Consider the following 20,876-nt stretch of genomic DNA (forward strand, 5'->3'; position numbering starts at 1 on the left):
GAGAGAACATGAGCAGAGGGAACAGGAGAAGCAGATTCCCTGTTGAGCAGAGAGCTTGATGTGGGACTCGATCCCAGGACCCTAGAATCATAACCTGAGCTGAAAGCAGACACTTAACCATTTGAGCCACCCAGGTGCTTCTGCTGTTGTTTTTAAGAGAATTGGGGGGGGAGGGGGAGGGAGAGAGAGAATCTTAAGCAGACTCCATACCCAGCACAGAGTCCAACATGGGCCTCAATCTCAAATCCTGAAATCCAAACCTGAGCTGAAATCCAGAGTCAGATGCTTATTAACCAACCGAACCACACAGATGCCCCTTTTAATTTTTAAGCAGATTAAAAAAACAAAAGCAAAACAAACAATCCACTAAAACCGTAACAAATTCTTAAAAGCTGAATGTGGGCCAGTACAATCAATTAGTGTACCAAGAAGCCCCTGATGCAAGAACATTCCCCAGCCAAACACTCTGCTCTTTTACAAGCCTCCTCCAGATGCTAAAACAAAAGAATGAAAAAAGAACAAGAGAAATAAGAGAGTCCTCACCCTGAAAGGGGGGTACAAAGGTAGACATCAGTTACCACTGGAACACAAGGACAAAATTTGGCTTTATCCCATACTGTACTATCAAATGAAGCAAAAGCCATCTGCCACAGGAACAAGGGCAGAAAATTCACCCAGGTCCAAAATTCTAAAATGATACAAAAAAGAAACCAGACACGCTGATATACAGAAAATTCACATAAACATAAGCCTCCCACTGCCAAAACACATAGTCTGACTACTACAAGAAGGTACAGGCATGCTATCAAAGTGTGAACTCAGACTTAGGTACACCAGGCTTACCTAGGACTGTCACTGGTGTAAGAGAAGTGAGACCCCATCCACTCACCTATCCACAACTCTACCCAGACCATCTATTGCTGAAATAGAGGCAAAAGGACAGGAGAAGGCCCCCTGTGACACTAAAGTTCAGAGCTGACTGAAAGTTGAGGGTATGGCAGGAATGCTGAAAAACTCAGTAACATTCCAGGTCTCACAGATGTCTCAAGGTAAAAGCAGTGTATTCCTGAAGGAAGCTGAAGTCTCTGGTGATGTGACAGTTCAAAAGCAACAACAAAGTAATAATGCAACACATCTACTGCCCAAAATGATTTATCTTCCCCCTTTATAGACACTAATATCTTGCAGAATAAGAGATATATCCATTTCTTAGCATAATTATTTACCTCAGCCTCTACTGTTCTTTTATACATAATGTCCAAGAGTTAGTCAAATATTACAAAACACAAAAACAAACCAAGTTACCCACTGTCAAGAGATAAAGCTATCAATATAATCAGATCCCCAGATGGCAGAGATGTTGAAACCATCAAAGAGATACTTTAAAATAACCATGATTAAAATTTAAAAGAATCTAGAGAAAAGACAACACACATAAATGGAGAAATTCAGTAAGTTGGTAGAAATTTTTTTATAAGTGATATGAAAACGCCAAAGAAAATAGCTGTACACCAAAGATTAAGAATTCTTTCATCAAGTTTACAAAAGACTGGACATACCCTGAAGGCAGACAGAGAAAAGTAACATTTTATAGAAAGAAACAAATATCAGAATGACAAACGATATCTCATCAGAAATTATGTAACTAGAGGATAATACAGCATAGCAATACATCTAAAGTAATGAATGGGGAGAAAATGGTCAAACTAATTTCAAACCCAGCTAAACCATTTCAGAAATAAAGGCATATAGACATTTTCAGATAAGCAAAGCTGTGAAAAGTCACTGTCAGCCCTGCATACAAGAAATATTTTCTTTAAGCAAAAATAATATGATACTAGATAGAAACTTAGGACAAAGAAATAAAGAACCCTTGAAGTATTAAAAAAAAAAAAGAAACAGTAAATGCAAAATGCAGTTATTCTGACTTCTAATCCCATTAAAGGGAACTAAATCTTTAAAGCAAAAGCAATACCTAGGAAATATATGATTTATAATATGTTTAAGTTAAAACATATTTAAAAAATAGCATAAGCAGCGGGAGAGAAAAAATGGCAGTAAACTGTTGTAACATTCTATCGTACAGGAAGTATTCAATCACGAGAAATTAATGACATATATTGGAAACTTTAGAGTATCCACTAAAAATACAAAACAAAGAGATGCAATTAGTGGAGATAAAATAGACTACTAAAACATAATCAAGCCCAAGAAAAGGCAAGAAATGGAAAAATAAGAGAAAAAAAACAGGTGAGACAAAACAAAGAGCAGGCTGGTACACTGAAATCCAATCATATAAAAATGTTTAACATAGGGACGCCTCGGTGGCTCAGTGGTTGAGCATCTCCCTTTGGCTCAGGGCATGATCCTGGGGTCCTGGGATCGAGTCCTGTATCGGGTTCCCCATGGGGAGCCTGCTTCTCCCTCTGCCTGTCTCTGTGTCTCTCATGAATAAATAAAATCTTATTTAAAAAGTGATTATAAACAAACAAACCATTCCAAATAAAAGTTGGAGACAGTAAGATTGGATTAAAAAGTCACACACAATTATGTACCGTATTTAAAGGAAAAACAGGGCTATTACATGATGATAAAGGGGTCAATTCACCAAGAAAACACAACAATCCTAAATACATATGCACCTAATAACAAAGCTTTCAAAATGCATAAAGCAAAAACAAATAGAACTGAAAAGAGAATTAGACTAATTCACTATTGTATTCTAAATACTTCAACCCTTCTTTCCCAATAACTGACAGAACAAAGGGGAAAAAATCAGTTGACAATTCAGAATACTTGAAGAACATTATTAACCAATGTGGCTAAATGGCTCAACGTGGCTTCATAAAATACCGATCTAATTGACATTTATAGACTGCTCCATCCAACAATGACAGGATAGATAGCTTTCAAGTGGACATGTAATATACACTAATATAGACCATATACTGAATGATAAAACAAATCTCAGAAAATTTTTAAAGAAACAAAATCATACATACTCTGAAAATCATGGAATTAAATCAGTATCAGAAAGGTATCTGTAATATCCCCAAGTATAAGAATATTAAACAACACAATCCTAAACAATCCAAAGTCAAAGATGAAATCACAATGGAAATTAGAAAATATCTGAACTGGATCAAAGTTTAAGAGAGAAATGCTCAAAGTAAAATTTATGACATTATATCCTTACGTAAGAAAAGAAGAACGGTCTCAAATCAACACTCTAAGCTCCCACCATAAAAAAAAATTTTTTTAAAGAACAAATTAAACCTGTAACAAGTATAAGGAAGGAATAATAAAGATCAGGAATCAATGAATCAGAAAAAAGTAAAAGTTGTAGAAAAAAAATAATGAGGCCAAAAGCTGGCCCTTTCAAATATCAGTAAAATAAAAAACCTCCAGCCAGAATGATCTAGACAAAAAGAGAAAACTGACAAGTCACCTACATCAGGTATAACAAGTCATCAATACAAATCCTACAAATCTTAACAGGACAATATAAACAACTTTACCCCAGTAAATTCTATAACTTAGGTGAAAAAGCCAAATTCCTTCAAAAATACAAACTAAGACGTTTCATTCACAAATGAATATATGATCTGAATAGCCCTACATGTGTTAAATTAAAATTGTAGTTAAAAGGCTTCCTGCAAAGGGAGAAAAAAAAACTTCTAAATCCAAAGGAATTCTCTGGTGAATTCTTCCACACATCTAAAGAAGAAATGATTCTACACAAAGTATTCATAAAAAAAGATGATAGAACACTTCCCAAGTTATTTTAGGAAGCTAGGAATAACCTGAAAGCAAAATCAGATAAAAAACATTAAAAGAAAAAATAAAAAGTACTGAACGCTATAAATATACGTTTTAATTCTTAACAAAATAATAGAAAATCAAATAAAGCTATATATAATTAGATAATGCACCAAGAACAAGACTTATACAAGGAATGAGAGTCTGGCCCAACATTTAAAAACCAAGCAACAAAATTCACTATATTAAGAAACTAAAACAGAAAATCATACCATCTCAATAAGTATAAAATAGCCAAAAACATATAAAAATACTTAGAACTAAATTTAAGAGGAAACAACCATTACAAATAAAATATTAAAATCTTTTTCAAGTATAAAAAATGATATAAACAGAAAGACACTCATGTTTTTGAATCCAGATGATTCATTGCACTAAAAATAATATTAAAATGTTACTTGTTCCTTCAGTATATACAATGTAATATAATTCCAATTAGTATTACAGAGGGGGCACCTGGGTGGCTTAGACAGGTATCTGCCTTCTGCTGAGGTCATGATCTCAGGGTCCTTTTCCCTCCCCCTCTGTCTGCTGCTCCCCGCCCCGCTCACTCATTCATTCTCTCTCTCTCATAAATAAAATCTTAAAAAAAAAAAAAAAATCACAAAAGGATTTCTGTGTATTTTTTGCTCAGGAAGCTGGGACAATGAATGAAATTCTACTATTAGATTTGGATTTTACTATTTTAAAAGAAAAAAATCTGGTATTATCATAGGACAGAACATAAAAAAATACAATTGCAGAATTTATATTTATTGGTATAAGGATACATTACTTTTAAAATGGGGTGAATATGCATCCAAAAGTAAATAAAAGTGGCTATCTCTCTCCTATAGCATGTATAACTAAAAATTCCACATTTACTAAAGATCAAAGTGGAAAGAAAAATTCAATGTGTCTTGCCTGTTTCGTCAATGTAGAAAATGTTAAAAAAAAAAAAGAAAGTTAACCAGACAGAATGGATTATATAAAAATTAAAAATGTTATCTATCAAAAGATATCTCTTGAACCAACAAAAGGTCGGTTTTTGAAAAAAATATTTACAATGCAGATATCAAATGCTTAATAACGCAATATATAATGAATTCCCGCAAAAGGACAACAACCAAGTAGAAAAATGAGCAAAGAGTATGAAAGGGCAATTCTTAGAACAATTCCAATGTACCTACAAAAATAGGAAGAGATGTTCAGTGTCACCAGCAGTCAGGAAGTATTAATTTAAGGTAACAGTAAGATACTACTGCACAACTATCAGCTGGAAAGGCGTCAACTATTGCTGACCGAGGTTCAAGGAAAGAGTTTTGCATGCGTTAACTGGTAATATGAACCGCTACCGCTACAGCTTTTTTCTTCAAAGCAATGTGGCAACATTTTGAAGCCGTACAGAATCTCACCCTGGAACTATATCCCATTGGTCCGTCTGAATATAGATATAAAGGTACTTATTACAATATTGTTTTTAGTGGAAAAAAACAGAAACAAAGTATTGCCCATCAATAAGTTAATGGTTCAGCAGACTATGAAAGAACCTATACTTTGGAATATCATGGAACAGTTTTTCGTTCTTGCTTTTGTTTTTTAAATGGAGTAGAGATACAGCAGTTGAGTGCATGTATTTCCCTCAGGCAGTATTGAACCAAAAACCAAAGATGACAATAGTCTCCAAAATATAATCTCATTTTTATAATCAGTGATCAAAAAACCTTGTGTGAATGTTTATAATGTTGAGAAAAATATAAAAGGACACATAGTTCTGATGACATGGGTTATGAAGGAATGGAATGTTATTGCTGACTACAAGATGGGGAGCAGTAGGGAAAAAAAAGAAATGTAAAGTCTTCACACACATACTTTTATCAAAGATATATTTGTAAACGCTGCTCAGCAAGATCCTACAGATCTTAAGTTGTCGTTTGAAAACCTAAATCATAAAAGTAATAATAAATTCATTTAAATAAATATCTAGCTTTGAGTTGGTTACAAGCATTAAATGCGATAATGCCTTTTAAGTGTATCCTACCCGTTCTAGGTCCGACAAGCACAAAGGGGAAAAAAAAAAAAACTAAGACAATCAAATGCTTAAATGGAAAAAGATTTTCTGATAAGATGAAAAGTACTTAAAAGAAACTAAAACATAAATCTAAAAACATGTGGGTATTATTTTTAGGCATACTAAGGATCTAAATGAAAAGAAAATTAAATTAAATATACTAAAGCAGGGCCCTCCCTCTGAGTGTTCCTCCTAACCTGCTTATACTTAGGACAAAGAATACCTTTGTATTCTCAGCACCTACCACAAGCCTTGGTACATGGTAAGTGATAAACCAGCTCCCAAATTTTCTTCAGAGTACTGATGCCTCTATTTGTACAGTCTCTTCTAAAATTAACTATTTTTATCTCTCTGAGCTCTCTCTATATATTTTTATGTCCCTTTAAAGTACATTTTGGAAGGATAGAATTTATCCAATAATATTCACTGAATATCTCATATAAGCTTGACACTAGCTACTGACACTTCTGTGCAAAGCAGACTTTCAAAATTTAAGACTAAATGAAACTTAGGAAGATAGCAGTCGAATGAAATGGAAAAAATTATTTTACTGGTGTTAGAAATCAAGGTTCTAATTTCAACTTGGCCACCTTCTCATTCTTTTACCTTCATATGACTTTAATATCCTCATGAATAAAATAGTAACATGAGTCCAATCCACCTTATAGGATTGTCAGGATGAAACTAAAACCACCTTGTAAACCGCCAAGCACTAACCACTTTTTTTTTTTTTTTTTGCTAGCCCATACTTCCCAAGTATTCTGAAGTGTCTTAATTACCAAGCTATTTATAAATAAAAACAACTGCTTCAGCCTCGAGCCTTGGTATAATCTCAATATACTCAATAGAGAGCTCAGTGTATAGTAAGAATTCTATCAAATGCCCTTGATAGACTTATTAAAAATGAATCTCTTCCTTGTTATATAGTATCTCAAAATGAAACATTCTGTGTTTCCTTAAGTGTTCTGTATTTATACCTAAAGCAGAAAGCTAATGCACATTCCAGAGGATGTCAGTCTAAATAACCAACCGCTTTAATGTAAAAGTCTCTTTCTAAATATCCCTTCAAGCAACACCTCTGATAAATCACAACTCACTGTGACCTTCTGTAAAACTGATCAGTTTTCCAGTTTTTCCTTCATTGTTCTTATGTTAACAAAAAAAATTTCTTATTCCTATATTCAAGGTTGTTGGTCAAGTCTAAAATTCCCACCATTTATAAATAAATTATACATCACATCCTCAGCAATATGAAAAAAAATTTCACTAGACAGCTTCACATAAAGTGTATTTTTAAAATTATATTAACCAATCATCACCTTTTTTTTTTTTTTCCCAAATAAGCCTTCTCTAAACTCATTATAACACTGCATGCCCTACTATCCAAGTACTTTCAAGGATCTATTTTCAGGAAACACAATTTTCTGGTGATATGGCAAATGATAAAAGTTTGCCAAAAGACCGTAAAGCCATCAGTTCTAAAGGATAACAGAAAAGGAGGTGTGAAATCACCCCAGAGGCCAAAAGATGATTTTAATTTGCTTTCTTATTCTAGCAGTCTTGCTTTTTCTTTTCTATAAAAAGTAAACATTTCCCACAAATAATTACTGCTATATCCACTAAAAACCTGAAACCCTTGATTTTCCAGATAAAATTAATTTTTTCCTATGCACTTTGTTTAAGCAACTTACAGCACCTGGTCCATTCATTGCAAATTATTTGTATTATAATTTTCTACCTAAGTCTTATCTCCCCTCCTTGACTTTAGGCTCACTATAGATGATGCCCTACCCATTTTCACACACGATTCCAGATTACATGATAGGAGCTGAATATATAAATAGGTCAAACAGGTAAGGCATTTTTTATAGAGATTATGTTTTTTGCTACTTTTATGATATCTCTGACTATAAAAGCTTTATCAAATGGCAAAATGCATACTGGCCAGAAGTTACTGGTCTACTACCACCGATTGACAACATCCTGTAGCAGTTGTTCTTCTAAAATAATTTTTTGGATTAGGTCTCATAATTTGTTTTAGTATATGTATAACCCATCACAGAACTGGCTTCTGTACTGAAGTAAATATTCTAGTACATGTATTCTGTTAAGTGTAGCATGTCCATATAACCTATGAATAAAATAACAGCTTCTAAACACAATATTTGTACAATATTCCCATTTTTTGCTCTATTCTACAGTAAGATAAACTCTGGACTATCTTATTTAATGCTGAAGGGAGATAAGAGTATCACAGGGAGGACAGAAAGGCTTTCCAGCATTCAAATCTTTACTTTGAGATATGGCTATTAACCATGATGGCATTAATCTGGTGAACATTAGTTCCTACATCTAGAAAATAGAAAGCGTAACATCATACATATGTACTCAACAAATATTTAATAAATAGAGGAATTTCATATTTTTAAAATATAATGCACTCCTGAAAACTTACACAAAATTCAAATATGTGTAAGGGGCCAGACTTACATTTTAAAGGAGATCTACTCCCAGAGACAAAAGCAATATTACAAAATCTATAGTTATACATAATCTATTTTAAGTACGGTCACTAAAAGCAGATGTATAGCATTTTGTATATTCTATAACCTTATTTTTCACAATTTATCAGATTAACTCCAGTAAGCACCTTCAATAAAGATGTACCACTTTTCAACACACCTAATGATTTCTGTTTCAATTGTGTATCAGGATGATAAACCCTGTTACTCATAACTAGAAGCAGCACTTTCATTTCCACCCTCTTTCATTTATTTTGCCAAAAGGCAAAGGTAGTACAATTTTCAAATAATTTCTAAAATTGTTGTCAAAAGTAGCAAAGTCATGGGGGGGAGGGGAACTCTTACTTGGCAGTGAGCTCCATCATACACTAGCTTAAAAAAAAAAAATGCATCCATGCACTGATGTTCCTATGTCAAGAGCCACCGTATAAAAGGTACCTTGGGCGTCTCCACCTATAGTATTCAAAGTACAAATTATTTGAAAGTCAACTACACATACCTGCATACTAAAGAGTGCTTATAAGTAAGCTAATGCATGAAAAACACAGTGCTTAACTTCTGCACAATAGAGAGTAGCTACTTTATCTTACTGCTACTCTTCATTCTGAATGGCTGCTTTTAACAGAACTACTCTATAATCCAGCAATTCTAAACAGCTACTTTTAATAGAACTACTTTATAATCCAGCAATCACATCGCTAGGAATTTACCCAAAAAACACAACACTAATTCAAAGGGATAGATACACCCTGATGTTTACAGCAGCACTATTTACAATAGCCAAGATATAGAAACAGCTCAAGTGTCTATCCACAGATGAATGGATAAAGATGTGGTATATATATACACAATGGAATATTACTCAGCCTTAAAAAAAATGAAATCTTGGTATTTGCAACAACACGGATGGAGCTACAGAGTATAATGCCAAGTGAAAGAAGTCAGAGAAAGACAAATACCATAAAATTTCACTCATATGTGGAATTTAAAAAAAAAAAACAAACAAGCAAAGGGAAAAAGAGAAAGAGACAAATCAAGAAACAGACTCTTAATTGAATAAACTGATGGTTACCAGAGGGAAGTGGGTGGGGGATATGTGAAATAGGTGATGGAGATTAAGGAGTACACTTGTCATGATGAACATCGGGTGATACATGGAAATGTGAGTAACTATATCGTACACCTGAAACTAATATAACACTGCATGTTAACTAACTGGAATTAAAGTTACAAAAAGAAAAAAGAGAGAGAGAGCAATATCCTGGAGGAGACTAAAATCTATCAAGCACTACACATGTATACAGTGCATATACTAGATGCTTTATGGACATTACCACAATTTTAGTCCTCAAAAACTTTCAACAATGTTGACATTATTTGTTCTTGTTTTTGTTGTTACTTATCAGTGAGGAAACGGAGACTTGGAGAATTAACTTGTCCAGTTAGATGGTCAAAACCAGGGTAGTTTGAAGTTTCAAACCTGGAGCTGTTGGACTCCACTGCAAAGCTTCATTTTGCAAAAAGAATAAAGGAAAAAAAAGAAAGAAAAAAAAGAAAATGTAATGAAATGTGTAACAGCTAATAGAGTTGAATATACTTAGCCAGAGATGAAAAGACTGCGGTAGGAAATATCCATGAATCCATGATACTGGCATTTAGCTACGGAAGGGTTAGTGGCAGGGACTGTGTTCCTTGATCTGTTCTTTCAGTAAGTATTTCAGCACTGAGGGCACCTGGGTGGCTCAGGGGGTCTGCCTTGTCTAGGGTCTCGATCCTGGGGTCCTGGGATCAAATCCTGCATCAGGCTCCCCGCAGGGACCCTGCTTCTCCCTCTGCCTATGTCTCTGCCTCTCTCCCTGTGTTTCATGAATAAATAAATAAAATATTTAAAAAAAGTATTTCAGCACTGTATGATCAGTCACAATGGGAGTCACTGGGTGCGAAGCCAGGTAATAACTATGAAGAAGATACATTTCCTGCTCTCGAAGGGCTTACTACCGGGAGGGGACAAGGCAAATCAACAAGCAATCATACCAGATGGAACAGCTTGTACTACAGGGCCATACAATACAGACTGGTACCCTGCATGTTAAGCTAGGGATGGTAAATAAGAGTCCCACAGTAGGTGATGTTTATGGTAATAGTTATAACAGGAACGGGAGTTAGGCAAGGTGTATGTGCACGTGGAAAGAGTCTAAGATTTGTTATACTGATGAGCTGCCTTGAGTCTGTTTCTTTGCTCTTGCAAGAATAGTGTTTACAGAGTGTGCGTGAAGAAATATTCTCTTGTTTCTCAACTGAGAAAATGCAGCTGGGGAGAAATTACATAAATTAATATTGTTCTTAATTTTCTCAAATGTATGTATGTAAAAAATGTACGTGGCAGAAAAATGTGTGCATATAAATAAAATGTGTTCAATGAATTTTCAAATATCCATGTAATGTCTCCATCATTTACCTTTCTTACTGTGCATGTACTGTGTTACAACAATGTCTGAGTCTAACCAAGACACTTTAAGCCATAAATCAGACATAGCTTAATCAACAGAATCTTGGCTTAACTAGGGATTTGCAGTTCAATAGACTGTTCTAAATCATAGTACAACAGCACAAATTTAATGATTCTATAAAAAAAAAAAAAAGGGATTTTTAAAAACCAGTTGATAGAAGTTTCATTTGACTCACTGAAGAAATAGCCTGGAGGTTTTACAATCTCTAAATAATCACTGTTGATCTTTATTTTCTATTTTCTGTAAAATGATCATGGGAACTGTATTTTCACGTACATTCTTTACAAAAGCTCAGATACTTCACCTGCATTATATAAATGTTACCAGTAACTTTCATACCAGCTAGAGAAACTTTTTAAGAATGACTTTCTCAAGGTCACAGAGCAAATCTCTGGTGAGACAGGAATGGAATTCATGACCTTTGACTGCCAGAAGTTTTCTACCCACACTCGGAAATTCCTTCTCCATAAGTGTAATTTATATGGTCACTTTGAGAGGCTGGAAAGTTCATCCCTTGTAGGGATGTGGGGGATGGAGAGGGAGTGGTTTTCCTGTCAAATCAGTTGCACACTAGTACTTTCTGGTTTTACAAAGTGATTTTTATGCACACTATCTCCTTTCACCCTCACCATGGCCCTGTAAAATGCATTTTATTTTTCCCATTTGACACTCAGAAAGGTTAAGAAATGTGACCAAGGTCATCCAGAGTTAGTAAGCAAGAGACCCTGATTCAAACTGTGATATCTCTGCCACTTAAATCAGTCCAGATAACAGGATATATAGTCTTAGCAAATACCTGATTGTGAAATGAATAAATGTTTTCTTTAGAGTTATTTCATTTGTTAGCATCATTCATCTTGGTTGTCATTTAGTTTTGTTGTTTTGTTTTCTTTGGGGCAGGGCTGTTTTCATGTTGTAAGTTTGCTTGCTCAACTCAAAACCAAGTAAGAATAATATTATTAAACACAGCATTTGGAAAAAAAAAAAAAAAAAAAAACACACAGGGTGTGATCCTGGAGTCCCGGGATGATTCCCATATCAGGCTCCCTACATGGAGCCTGCTTCTCTCTCTGCCTATGTCTCTGCCTCTCTGTGTGTGTATGTCTCTCATGAATAAATAAAAATCTTTAAAAATAAATAAATAAAAGGATTTGAAAAAAAAAAAAACTTTGTTTTCCCTTTTTTTTTTTTTTTAATACAAGGGAGGGAGGGTTTTTTGTTTTGTTTTGTTTTTTGTTTTTACCATAATTCTTGGTCTTAATGTATGTGCTGTGTGTGGGGGTGTATATATACCAAGATAGGGAAAACAAAAACTCACATTCATAAATATAAAAACTATACACACACACACACGTATATACATAAAATATATGCTAAAAACCCTAAGTGTGATGAATGTAGCCCTGGGAACACAATTCCTGGCTGTGTAGGCCAGTAAGTTGTAATAGGGGCAGTTTCTATTACCTCTGATGGGACTGGGAAAACTATTCCAAAGCCCTCCAATTCCTTCTCACCTTCCATGCAGCAGTACAGCAGCAAGGGCTTTCTGCTACACCATCTGGGCCTAAAAAGCAATACTGTTTGGCCCAGTTCAGTTATGCTAATATTCAAAAATACATATCTTGAAATTAGCAACGAAAGAGAAATAGGACTTTAAATTGAAAAAAAGACAGGAAGAAAGACCATACCAGAGCAGAATTCTTTGGGTAAATATCCTGTAATCTACTGCCAGACCAAAACAAATTTTTATGGAGCAAAAGAACTACTCAAGTAGCCACTTTTATGACAATAAACACCCAAAACCGAAAAATCCTTTTGTAACATAATTACTGAGAATATATAGAGAAAGCAACCATTTAATCCACAGCATGTGTTCTCTACCACAAGAACTCAAAAGCTGACATCAGATGGGGTGTGGCTGGTCTAGGCCCTGAAAATGAATTCTGGCCTGTTGAAGTCAGACAGTTCTCTGGACAGGTTTGGGATGGAGAAACACAGCAGATCTCACAGAGCCTAAGGCTGTTGACCTCCTGGGCACAGGGCAGGGCCCATCTGTTTACTTGCATTTTGATTTGGGGAGCTGTGGTTGTGGTGGATGAGTTAAGACTGTGGTTTATAGGGTGTTGCCAGTGATTTAATTGTAATATTTTTACCCTCACATTTTGTACATACTTAAGATTGAAAGCTGTGCATAATTTGTAGCTGAATAATAAAGATAAATTTTAAAGCAGAAAATAAAACGGACACGGGGCAGAGATACAGATATTTCCACTCTACTATCATATGGTATTTTCAAAATGTAAATGATAAAGGTAAACTGCAACCTATCTTAGGAGTTATTTATAAAAATGAAAGTTGCTTTCTACAAAGAAAAAGATAATCACGGCGGTCCGTTCTATTCAGTTGGGGGGATTTTTAGCTCTTGTTCATTAATCAACATGGAAGCACCAGTGGAGAGACTTCCTTATCCAAAAAAAAAAGATTAACTTTTCAAATGAGTTTGTGCCTCTAGTACTGTAGAATGCAACACTCTGTTGTATTAATACACGAATCATCTACAGTTACGTTTATGAAGTTTAAGAAGACTGCCTTACAATATAAAGAAAACCATTTAACACCCCCAATTTAATTTGATTGTACCGATGAATTTCACATAAACATGAAATTCCCCACTTTCCATTTCCTGCAATGGTAAGAACATCCAAGACCTTTATATGTTCAACTATTTAACAATATCACCTCACTGGTAAGGTTACTCAATACTCTAGATTAACCAACGCTGGCTCATGTTCAAAATGCCCTCAGTGTAGGCCTAAAGGCCTAAGCACTTGTGTCCTCTTTGCAGAAAGGGAAAAAAAAAAAAAAAAAACACCTATGTTTAAGACCAAATTATTTCATTAAGCTGGTAACAGCCTGCTTCATGATGTAACATTTAAAACTCAGTCTTTTAAAGTGCTTGTTTACTTTTCACAGGAGGTGAGGAAGTAATCCTCAAGGAACACATATATTTTTAAGTTGACCAGAACACCATTGCTATTATATGCCTGATGCACGCTCTTCGGAATGAATGAACGTCAAGCATCCTGATTTGTTTTTCCCTTGGCCTGAGGAGAGGGAGCGCACTAGTGTTTGCAGTCCCTTCCCTTTCTGTACACACATAGGCTGCAGCTGTAGTAAACAACCACCAGCCAAGAGTTGCTAAGGTCAAGGTCTCAAATGCTACACCAGGACCAGTTTTCTCCCAAATGACATTCGGTTACTAAAAAAGAACTTTCTAGAGAAAAAAATATTGAGGGCTCACTGGCACGACAATTTTCATTCAATAAACAGTAAGACAAAGCCTTCCAAAATAAAGTTTATCTGAACAAAGTTTCTTTTAAATATGCATTACTAAGTAATAAATAAATGAAGCAACACAAAAATAAACAGAAACCCCTCAAGAAAGCGGTTTATCTGGCACAACTATACTAGTTGCACAGTTTTAGTTCCTAACTTAAAACTTCCAAATTTCACCAGCTTTAAGAATATTTCATAGAGTTATGAATTACGAGGCAGAATAATAAACCTCTCTCCTAAATACCTTATAAACGTCTGCCAATAATTCTGCACTCTAAGTGCTCTCTCCCCAACCCAAAGAAGCCTACCAGACTCCAGCTAGTCTTTACATTGACCAGGTTGCAACAAGAGATAGAACTTATGCAACTGAAATGTTTGTCCTTCAACATCCCGTGTCTACTAAGCTTCCACAGTTAAACATTTTCTAGCCTGGAAGTATACCCGTTTATCAGAACCAATTTCTACATGGTTCTAAAAAATGTAAACAACATGTGAATGAGGTCTACAAACAGCACAAGCAGGCTCTTGGGTGGGGGGGGGGTGTCGCTGTTTTTATTAAATGCCAATTCCAAAGAGCATTTCTTGGATGATGGAATACACCCACTCTTCAAAGTGACCACTCCTATTGCCATCACAAGCTGCTTGCTGGTAAAAGCCACCAAATTTATTTCGAAGCATTTACTTATCTAAACAACTCTCTCTCCTCCAGTAAGAAAAGGGCCTGGAGGTGTCTAGGTGGATTTGCAGAATGACGTTATTTGATTGACAGATGTCTACTGAAGCCACTGGATGCACATGCAGTAAATGTAAATAGACCTGCTCACCTCCCCGGTGCCACTGAGAAACAGAGAACATTAAAGCTGATTTAAAACAAAATATCCGACCGCTCGGCGGAGAATTCTATCAGCCAGTGGAATTGCTTAAAACAATCCATACAAGAACGATACTCAAACCATCTGTACAGTTAAATTAGAGAGCTGACAATATTAACCACACAAACTGTTTATCCAGATTACACATTCCGTGGTACTAATACTCTTTAACTCCACAGTCAGTTTTTATCAGCTGAATTAAGGGTATTACTATTAAAGTATGCAAAACTCGAAGCGCAGGGTGAAGGGGGCTGGGAAGCTGCAGGGCATATAACAAAGGAATTGGTACTTTTTCCAAGCGTTTGCCTCAAATGCACTTCGAAACCGAACTGTTGAGTGCACCCCACCCTTTTCCCCAAAGATAAAAGTTTTCAAAGTTCTAATAGGCAGTTCTCTGCCCAACAAAAGCAGGATTGATTCTCCCCGTAGGGGAGCATCTAACACGAACACCAACTAATGTCGCGGAGGTCAAGTCCGAGTCCTGGGAGCGAAGCTTCTGTAAGGCAAAGAAGTGGCTCGCAGGCCGGGTCCGCGGGCTTCCCGGCTGGGGGCGGGGGGGGGGAGGGGGGGGACGTGCAAAGTTGCCCCTTGTCAACTCGGGCCGCTCCCCGTAATTGAAAATAACAGCCGCGGGCCAGCCCCTGGCTACTTCCAGGGACCAGGCACTGTAGCAAGTGACAGTTACACATCATTACGACCAGAGACAATAATGAATGTAGCACCAGGACCACTATTCATGCCAGCAGTGTCATCCCCGCCTTAACCCCTTCCCTTCCACTCCCTCCAGTGCACACCCACAGCCCGCACGGCCCCGGGGCGGCAGCTATTCCCCGAACTCGCTCGATTCCTGGGGGCAAACTACTTGCACAAGCACCACCACCTCCCCCCTGCCCATTCAGCCCTGGTGTTTTATTTCTCATCCTTGGCAACTGACAGGCAAACACTGCAACCAATAATTCCACTAGGGGTAGAGAAACATTGGCTTAATTCATGGTACTTGATTAAGTTCAAAAAAAAAAAAAAATTGGGGAGGGAAGGGGAGAGAAACCTTCTTTCTTCTCCACGTATCCGACCGACGCTACTTGCTTTTTTGCAATAGCATCGCCCTCCCTCGGCCCCCTCCCGCTCCCCAACACTTTCCCCCTTTAAGAACACAGACCAACCAAAATGATTTAACTTGAGCAGATGACAGAAGGAAAATAAAACATGTTAAGAGAATACGGTCTGATTTGGGATGGCAAAAAAAAAAAAAAAAAAAAGGAGGGGGTTGTTTATTTTGATAAGAAACGGAATCAGCACAGACCTGAACAGAAGCTGCAGAGCAGGAGAAATTGTTTTCTTTCCCTCACACAGAGTCCCTCTCTCTCTCTCTCTCTCTCTCTCCCTTTCTCTCTCGCACACACGCGCGCACACTCACTCTCGCACACGCACACACACGGCGTCACCCGCGCACACTCACACGCGCACCCGCACCCGCACACGCACACGCACACGCAGAGCCTCTCAGCTGCTCTCTGCAGTTCTCAGGAAATGAATGGGGGGCAACCCGGGGAACTGTTGTACTTGCAAATGACTTACCCGGATCACATGATGCGCTAAATGTAGGGTGGGCCGGTGGGTGGAGGCTGCCGAGACGCGAGCCCCGGTCTAGCGTGGGGAGCCTCGCCAGGCCCGCATCGAATTACCCCGGGGCCCGGCCGAGGGGGTTGCGAGACGCCGCTTCTCCTCCCTCGCAGCCCGCAGCTCAGGAAACCGGAGAGGCGCGGGGGGCGGGGTGGGTGGGGTGAGGTGAGGTGTGGGGGGGCGCAAACACCAAACCCCCAAACAAAAGAGCTCCGGGTCCTCCTCCCCAGAAACAAAGCCCCGCCGCTGCGGGCGAGCCCCGGGGTGGGGCCGAGGGCGGGGGCGGCGGCGGGGAGGGGCTCGCTCAGCAGGCGCTAAGTCGCTTTATTGCCATAAAATGGGGCCCCCGAGCCGCTCCGCCCGAGGATTAGGAGGCGGGCTCTGAGTGTGATGGTTGAAATCCCCTGTGGGAAACTAACCCCTCCCCGCTCGCAGAGGTAGAAGGCAACACCCACCGCCCGGCCCTCGCCTCGCCGCCCGGGCCGCCGCCGGGCTGGGGGGTGGGTCCGCGGAGCCTCCACCCCGCCCCACCCCGCCCCACCCCTGCCCCCGCCCCCCGGCCTCCGGCCGCGGCCGAGCTTCCCTTCCACCTGCACCACCTCGCTGCGGCGCCCGAGATAACCCACACATGGCCCCCCGAGCCTCGGGAGCCGCCGGCCGAGCGGGCCCGGCCGCACCGCGCCCGCCGAGGACTCTCGCTGCGCCGCGAGAAAGTCCCCTCTTTTGTGTCGGAGCGCGCGAGGCAGCCTCGGAGAGTCCGGAGGCGCGGCGAGGCGAGGCGCGGCGAGGCGAGGCGAGGCGCAGCCCGCGCGGCCCCCGCCCCCCGCGCCCTCCCCGCCCGGCCCGGCCCGGCCCGGGGGGGGGGGGTGTGCGCGGAGGGGGCCGGGCGCCCGAGCCGGCCCCGCGGCTCACCCGCCGGCGAACTTGGAAAGGTGTGGGCGGAGCCGGCTGCGGCGGCCCCGAGGCTCCCGGGGACCGCCCCCGGCCGGGCATCGCCCGAGTCGGGCAACAATGGGGTCCGGGCGGGCAGGGGCAGCGCGGGCGGGCGGGGCCCCCGGGGCTGGGCGAGGACGGGAGCGGGGCCGCGGCCGGGGCGGGGGGCGGCGCCCTTCGCGGGGAAGCGGGGGCAGCGCGGGCGCCCTCCGCCGCGGCGCTTCACCTTGGGCTGGGTGGGGGCGGGGCGGGCGCACGCCTCGCCGGGGACGCCGGGCCGCGCGCGTGGGTCGGGCGAGCGGGCGCACTTGCGGGAGCGGGCGGAGGCTGCAGCTGCAGACCCCCGCCGAGGCCCCGCGGCGCCCCGGGGAGGCTCGGTCCCGGCCGGCGGCCCCGCCCCCGCCCCCGCCCGGGGGAGCGGATCCTCGGGAGGCGGGAGGCAGCGGCGGGGCGCCGGTTCCCGCCGCGGCTCGCGGGGTCGGCGGGGGCGGGGCGGGCGCGGGGCGGGGCGGGGCGCGGCGGGGCGCGGCGGGGGTGCGGGCGCCGCCGTCGCCGGGCTAGGTGAGCGCGCTCGGGCTCCGGGCCCCGCCCCGCCCCGCCCCGCCCCGCGCGGAGCCCGCCCCGGCCGCGGGAAGGCTGCCGCCCGGGGGAAGTTTCCGTGCGGAGGGCACGATGCGCAGTAGTGGGGCGCCCAGTGGAGCGGGAAGAGGGACCGGGGAGAGGCCGAGAAACAGGAAATGGGAGCGCGGGACGACTTCCAGCCGGGAGGGCCGCGCCGTACGTTTTCGCGCGGCATCTTCCAAGCAGTTCTCAGGGCCCGGCGTGGCGCGCGTTGCCGAGGAAAACAAAGACGGCGCCCGGCCCGGTGCGGTCCCCGCCACCTGCCGCCCCCGCCGTGAGGGATGACGGGAAAGGGGGTCCCGCCGGGCCGAGCCCGCAGCCCGCAGCCCGCGTCCGGTCTCACGGGCGGAGTCCCTGGGCCTGCCTCCTCGCCCTAAAGCGGGATTGAGCGGCGGGGGGGGGGGGGGGGGGGGGGTCTGTCCTGTCCCCGTGGTTCCCAAGAACAAATGGGATAACTGTGACAAGCGTCTGAGGATTGTAGACCACTCCTTAAGCAGAGTCATCTCAGGAGACGAACGCCGCGAGAGCAGGAAGGCGAGGGATGGCCCCGCACCTGGAGCCGTGGGTGCGGCCGGAGTCCGGATCCCCGAAGGCGAACGGGACCTGCAGGTGGGGGGGCGGTCGCAGGGCGGGGGCCCTCCCCGCCCCCCCCCCCCCCCCCCGGCCTGATCTGGGTAAACAGCCCTGCACGCCCGCCGCTCTACCTCTGGATGAAACGCGAAAAGACACGTTTGAAAAAACGGTGGGGTATGCACAAATGGGCAGCGTTTACACGAAGAGCTTGCCCCTGCGAGGAGCGCTGTGAAGTTTCCCTCTAGGTGGGGCAGGGAGTTTAACTGGAAGAGCGGAGGATGCTGTAAGAAATTATGTCATCCTGGCGGTCCTTGTCCTAGCAGCTCTTCCTCAGAGCTGAGTGGCGGACTGGCCATCAGTGTGTTCTGTAGCAAGTGCTCTTCTGCACGTGGAAAAGCATTCCAAGCTGCACTCGCTTCCTTTGGCAACAGCCACAGGCATGTTAATAGGATGATAGAGAGAGAAAAAGTACAAGACTCCATTCCAGGGAGATAAGGAAATTAGGGGAAGGTCAAGGTTAGTATTCCAGAATCTGGGTCATGTGGCCAAAAGGAGAGTACATCCAATATTAAGGAGGGGGGGAGGAGGGAATACTCGCAGATTTTTTTTTTTTTAATTGTTGACAGATAAGAAAGAATACGAATGTTCCATTAAAGCAATTCCCTGGATCTATGGGGAAAGGAAGAAAGAAGGAAGATACAGGTTTAGAAGGGAGAGTCAACTTCGTCGTCTGAGCTAAGGATGGATGGGGAAGAGCAAAACCAAAGCGTAAGGAAGGTGGTTGTCATTGGGAGTTAGGATACTGGAGTAAGTTGTGTATCTGTACGTAGATTTATGTACAGACACACATTTCCAATTCAGTTCATATAATTCATTCCCTGTATAGAGCTTAGGGTTAAACCATGTAAGGTATGAACAGAAGGGGAGAAGATAGGAAAATATACACATACCCTAGCAAAAATACGTGCAGATCTTTACATTTTGTCCTTTATATCCCACTGCCATGTCTGTGCGGGGATATTAAAAGTCAGAAAATGTAAGCATGGCAAAAGCTATTTCACCAGGAATGTGTAATTCTGTATAAAAGAATGTTTTGAGATTACAAAATCATAAAATTCCAGTGGTGAAAGTATCTTTCAAACCCCATCCTTTATGGGATTCTGTTTAAAAGCGAGATAATTTGGGTCAAGGATGACTCATTTTCCTAAATTCGTGTACTTCTACTTAGTCATTATTGCAAATACCAAAAGATGAATGGATTAACAAGGTGGATAGAGGTTGGTATTCTGAGTTTCTTAGAACTTGCTATTCTTTTACCTAACATCTTGTTCCAGAAAAGAGAACATACACCAGCACCCCCAAAGCAGATAATACACCTCATTTGATGTAAATAAGTTAGGGCTTACAACTAGAGATTTGTTCATGTAAAAATAAATGTGACCTACCTGTACACTTTTTGTCAGATCTTCCTACTTTATACTTCAGCGGTGGTAATATTCTGAAAAATTAATATCAATGATAGAAAAATCTTTTACAGTATTTAGAGTATTATCTGTACCACACCCTGATTTCTCTAAGGTAAAGACTCTCTTCAATATCTGTGTATATTTAAAGTTGTTAAGCCTTTGGATTAGTGATGCCAAAGATTGCATGGATGATTTAACACTAATGTAATTTCAGGCGGGGATGGGGGAAATTCAGTCCGTTTTCAGAAGAAAAAGCTGTGTTGAAAGATTAGAGTTGATTCAAAACGAAAATAAAAGTGATTTCCAAACCTTTAAGTAAATCTTAAAATATAGTCTTGATTTTTCCTAGGGCCAGAAGTGGACCTGTATTGTTAGGTTTCAATGCCCATTTTTTTCACGTGTCATATTTTGGCAATAATGTTCAGCAAGGGAATGCTCCTGTTTGAGTTCGAGAAAGCCATGTAAAAAAACTGACGAGGAATGCAAACAGCTGGTGATGTTATGTGATTACATGGTAAACAACATGTTTTTGATTTGAGTGAGGAGCTGTC

The 20,876-nt window shown here is 41.3% G+C and overlaps 1 protein-coding gene across 11 annotated transcripts in view; it reads right to left on the minus strand.

Annotated features, from left to right (window-relative positions):
- Nucleotides 1-20,876, minus strand: part of KLF12 (KLF transcription factor 12) — a 578,512-nt gene that overhangs the window by 404,795 nt on the left and 152,841 nt on the right. For 2 of the 11 annotated variants that reach the window (XM_072760698.1, XM_072760697.1), the window contains one exon: nt 9,726-9,898. The exons of 2 other annotated variants lie outside the window; for them this stretch is intronic. The gene's annotated coding sequence lies outside the window, so the exon portion shown is untranslated. Of the gene's footprint in view, nt 1-9,725; nt 9,899-16,412; nt 17,228-20,876 lie in introns of those variants that run through there. 7 more of the 11 variants (XM_026017722.2, XM_026017721.2, XM_026017719.2 and 4 more) reach the window with 6 other exon arrangements.

Source organism: Vulpes vulpes, chromosome 6 (genome assembly GCF_048418805.1).
Source record: "Vulpes vulpes isolate BD-2025 chromosome 6, VulVul3, whole genome shotgun sequence".
NCBI lineage: Eukaryota > Metazoa > Chordata > Mammalia > Carnivora > Canidae > Vulpes > Vulpes vulpes.